The sequence below is a fragment of the Brachypodium distachyon genome, chromosome 2 (assembly GCF_000005505.3).
Source record: "Brachypodium distachyon strain Bd21 chromosome 2, Brachypodium_distachyon_v3.0, whole genome shotgun sequence".
Taxonomy (NCBI): domain Eukaryota; kingdom Viridiplantae; phylum Streptophyta; class Magnoliopsida; order Poales; family Poaceae; genus Brachypodium; species Brachypodium distachyon.
In genome coordinates, this window is record NC_016132.3 from 13,223,410 (window position 1) to 13,228,796 (window position 5,387).

Here is a 5,387-nt window from a genome sequence, read left to right on the forward strand (position 1 = left end):
TATATTTTCCAAAATGAATCATTTACTTAAAATTGCATTATGCTTTTGAGTCAAACTATTGATGCCTATCATCAATTATGATGCCATGCCATGTTACCTACTGTTAGTAGCAGAATCTTAACCTGAATAGTTGATGCTTAGCCATGCTTAATAATTTAGTTCATATTCTTTGCAAGTATGTATTGATGGTGCAGGACCATCAAGAGTGAGAATTGTTCAATTAAAACTGAATTATTTTTGAGCATGTTGGATGCTGAGTGTGTTGTCGGACTTGTGCGACAAGTGCCGGCCGGTTTTAAACTATTCTGGTTAACTTACCAAGGGTATGGCGGCATCGGATGATTGGTGGAGTGGGTTGGAGTCCCTCGAGTGTGTGGTTTGCCGTTGTACCCTATAAGGGAAAATGCCTGATTTCCGCTTACTTCACTATACAAGTGCAACCACATGCCTAAATAGGTAAGGTGTACCAACTAGGTTAGCGTGAATTGATGGCGTCTCAGCCAAGTGGTGGATTGGGTCTCGTAGAGACTTGGGGGACTTGCTATCCCAAGCGGTTGCGGCCGTGTTTGGCGCAAGAGGGGCCTTTAGCGGGTGGACGTACTCACCTCTGACTGGGAAACCTTAGCGGGCTGAGACAATACTAAGGATCGTTGATTGAAAGGTCACGTAATCAATGCCATTGCTACTCAGGCCAGAGGACAGCAAAGGGGTAACACGTCGGTTTCATGTCGGTCCAGTGTACAAACTCTGCAGAGTCAAAACTATTCGAATAGCCGTGTCCGCGGTCATGGACGAGTGAAGTGGCACTTTGGGTTATCTACCTGTCATCTCTCTATTCTTAGGGTTGGTGTGTGTGAGTGTGTTGGGTTGACAACGGTCGATTGTGCCGCCGGGTCATGAGGATCCCGCTGCTTATCCGGTGTCGTTGTTGAGCGGCATTGGATGGATACTATATAAATTGTGTGTTAAATGTTTCTAAAACTTTTTAGAGAATTGTTATAAAATTGTGTAGACTTAGTTGCTGATTTTGCAATGACAAACAAACCTCTACCATACAACCTCATATAGAGTCTTGCATAAAATTAAGGTTAGGGTAGGGTGGAGCTGAGTACCATGAGAAGTACTCAGGTGGCCATTTCTTTTATGTTGTGATTATCAGGAGCAACAGGTTTCGACAGTGAGTACGACGAGGAGTACTAGTGACGGCGTTCTGGACTTACTTCGACTTTGCTTGTGGAGTTGGCGCCACACCATGCTATTTATTTTTATTTCTATTTCCGCTGTGTGAACTCTATTATGTCATTTATGTATTGAACCATATGTTCAGGATGATGTAATAAGTCACTTTTATTTATAATGCCACGTGTGTTTGATTAACCACTTGTATCATTTACTCATGTATGCTGCTGATCCTTTGGGACATGCTTGAGTACGGTGAATCGCTGGTCTATTTGTGATCAGGGGTCTTACAGTATGGTGTGTCATTGGAGCAAGAGATCGACGTGCGTGCAGACGAGGTGGCATGTGGTCATCTGCGTGTCTCGGCGAGAAGATCAAGTTTGGCGTGTAGTGGGACCAAGACCAGTTTAGTTGAGTTCCTGCGTGAGATTAATGGTGTGTCTAATCTGCACGTAGCACGCGAGATGTGTCCGCATGGGTTGGTAGTCCGGATCATGCGTTGAGTTGAGACGACGAGTCATGAAGCTAAAGAGAGAGCCAAAAGCAGGGGGAGCATGGAGGACGTCAACTTCAAGATTAGGGGGAAATTGTTAGGATAATCTTGAATTTGAGTCTATCTAGGCGCATGTGTTTGTGTCCTAATCAGATTAGGGGTGTGTCTATGCGTGAGTTAGTGTTCGTGTGCATATGTGTGGTTCAGCATGGGTCTCTGTGTTCGAGTAGAATCACTACTACAGAAAACCCCATCCGTGATCCCCCTCCAGTGGCGGTTAAAACGGACCAAAAAACACACCGCCATTGGAGGCCTCTCGAGGCATCCATGAGCGCCACCAGTGGCGGTGATAATCACCGCCACTGCTGCCCCACCACCAGTGGCGGTGAATATTGTCCCAAAACAAGTCACCGCCACTGGTGATGGATCACCAGTGGCGGTGTTTGTCACCGCCACTGGTAATGGCCATGGAAACCCTAACAACCACCAGTGGCGGCCGTAAAAAAGACCCGCCACTGGTGGACCACCCGATACATGATGGTACTACTCAGTCTCAGTGCCCTTCCCTAAACCCCTTAAGCACCGCCCGATCACTCATTTAGAACTCAACCGGAACGGGGAACGCACCGAGCACTGAGTAGTAACCACTGGTAGGTGGGGCGGCGGAATTTCTTTTATGCTGGTCAGAACTCCTCTAAACTAGCGAGGTGGGACTAAACAGGGGAAACTGGTGGGAGAGCACCAGTGGCGGGCCTAATGTTACCCGCCACTGGTGAGGCCTCCAGTGACGGTTTATTTTTCCGCCCGCCGTTGGAGGTCACCAGTGGCGGTTTATCCGTAAACCCGCCACTGGTGACCTGTCTATATATAACCCCTGCACGAGCCCCAGCTGGTCGAGCTCGCGCGTCTGTCTGGACCAGCTGCGGCTCTCTCCTCACTGGCGCCGGCGAAACCCTGCCAAAATTTGATGGCGGCAGCCGGAAGGTAGCTCTCCCCCCTTCTCCTTCCTCTTCCTCTCCCTTCTTCCTCCTCTTATTCTTCTCCAATTTTGCAAAATGGCCATTAATGGTGCCTTGGCCGCCGCTGGGAAATTTGGCCCCGATCTCTCTTCGGCGGCTCTCCCGGGCTGCCCCCGCTGTCTCTGGAGCTCCCCTTCACCCTAGTGATGATCCTCCCTCTCTCTCTCGCTTTAAATTTGCTCGGATGAGAGCTCCCTCTCTCTCTCTAGCTCTCTCTCTAGCTCTCTCTCTCTCTAGCTCTCTCTATATATAGCTGCTTATGGGGGAGCTTAGCCCCTGGGGGTTAGCCCTAGGGTTAAGCTTAACCTCGTGATCGGTGTACGTGCATGTTCAAACATACTAAATGTGTGTTGACACCGGCCTTCGTGCAGTGTATTTCTTATGTGATGTGATACCGGCCGTCGTGCCGATGTGGGTGGGGGTAATTTGTTTTTGATGCAGGCATCGAATTTCGTAGTGCAAAATGCTATTTTTTTTTTAGCAAAGGTCATGCCAAAATTTTCCATTTTTGTCGATCAAGCTGATTTGTTTATTTTTTAAAAAATTGTGTTGTAGCTCGATGGGCCGTGCTTGGATGTACGAGGACAGGTTACTTGTTGAGTGGATAGAGCGGCTGAAGACTTTTGTCAATGCCGGCGTGGAAGATATGCATAGGAAAGGGGGTGATAAGATGTGTTGTCCCTGTGTGAGATGTCGGAACAGCAAGCTGTACGAGCCAGAGGATGTCGAGATGCACTTGCTCATGCGGGGATTTGTGTCAGGTTATTCAAGGTGGACTTCTCACGGGGAGGATGGCATTGAAGTCGATGACGGCATTGAGATGGAAAACATGGAGTCTGACGACCAGCCTGGTGAAGAAGCATACCGTGGCGAGGATCCAGTACAGGACGTTCCAACCGGTAGGATGGTTGAGATGCTGGATGATCAGCATCTGCAGAATCAGTTGGATGACCCCGAGGATGAGAAAGTGTCCCGTAAGTTCGAAAAGCTGAGGGAGGATGCCAAGACACCGTTATATGAAAATGCCAGCGTGGATAAGAGTGTGCTAGAAGTAACGCTCGAGCTTTTGCGTATAAAGGCAAAATACAACATCGTGGACTCGGGATTCACGGAGATTCTGAGTTACCTACGTACGGTACTTCCTCCGGGCAACAAGTTGCCTAAGAGCACGTACGAGGCGAAGAAAGTTACATGCCCACTCGGGTTAGAGGTCATCTGATACCATGCTTGTCCGCTGGACTGCATCATATATAAGGGCGACTACAAAGACATGCACATCCAGTATGCAAAACATCCCGATACAGGAAGAAAGACCCCAATCCTGACGGCGGCGAGGAGGAAGAATTGAAGCGTGGTGCGGCGGCAAAGACGGTCTGGTATCTCCCTTGTGGCACTAGGCTGGAGCGTTGGTTCCAAAACGAGAAGGAGGTCAGGTGGTTCATCTACCACGACGCGACTCAGGCGGATATCGATCCTGAGGGCGTGTACCGCAACGATGATGGAGTCCTCAGACACCCCGCAGATGCGGCTCAATGGAGGACTCTGGACGATGAATTCCCCGAGTTCGGCGCAGAGCCCAGGAACATCAGGTTCGGGATGAGTACGGATGTGATCAATCCGTTCGGAAACTTGAGCAGCAAACACAGCACATGGCCGGTGATCCTATTCATATACAACCTCCCCCCATGGCTTGTCATGAATAGGAAGTACATCCACCTATCAATGCTCATATAGGGCCCTAAGCAGTCTGGAGCTGATCTGAACGTGTATCTGGAACTGCTAAAGGATGAGCTCAAGGAGCTTTGGGAGAAGGGTCGAAAGGTTTGGGACGCTCATAAGGAGGAGTTCACCCTTCGAGCAGCTCTCCTGACATGTGTGCATGACTACCCGGTGAACGGGAGCTCATCGTGCCAGTCAACACATGGGTACAAAGCGTGCACAAAGTGCGGAGATGAGACAGAAGGGTTGTTCCTGCCAGAATCAAAAAAGATTGTGTACATGGGACACCGTAAGTGGCTGGAGATGAAGGACCCGTGGAGGGATGATAAGAAAAACTTCAACGGGAGGGCAGAGAGGTGGCACAAACCGAGGGAACTGACTGGACACGTAGTATACGAAATTGTCAGGGACCTTGAAGTCGTGGCCGGAAAAGCACAACCAGCTGCTGGTCCAGATGGTGGCCATACGTACAAGAGGAGGTCCGTGTTCTGGGACCTGCCTTACTGGAGGTTCTTATAGAGCCGTCACACCATAGACGTCATGCATGTCGAGAAGAACGTGTGCGACAGCCTGTTGGGCTTGATGATGCACCACGCGGACAAGTCAAAAGATGGACCAAAGGCACGGAAGGACCTGTAGTGGATGGGGATAAGGGAGAAGCTGTGGCCGATAGAGGAAGAGGCGCCGCAGGAAAACAAGGAATGTGAACGCATGATATATACGCGATGCAAACCTGCGTGTTACAGTCTGAGCAAAGCCGAGCTGCATAGAATGTGCGAGGGTCTCCATGGCATCAAAGTTCCATCGAACTACTCATCCAGCATCAAGAAACTCGTTGACATGAAGAGCCACAAGCTGGTTGGCATGAAGTCTCATGACTGCTACGTGATTCTCACGCAGCTACTTCCGGTTGCAATAAGAGACTGCATGGAGCCATGGGTGAGAGAGACGGTCATGAAGCTCTGTGACTTCTTCGA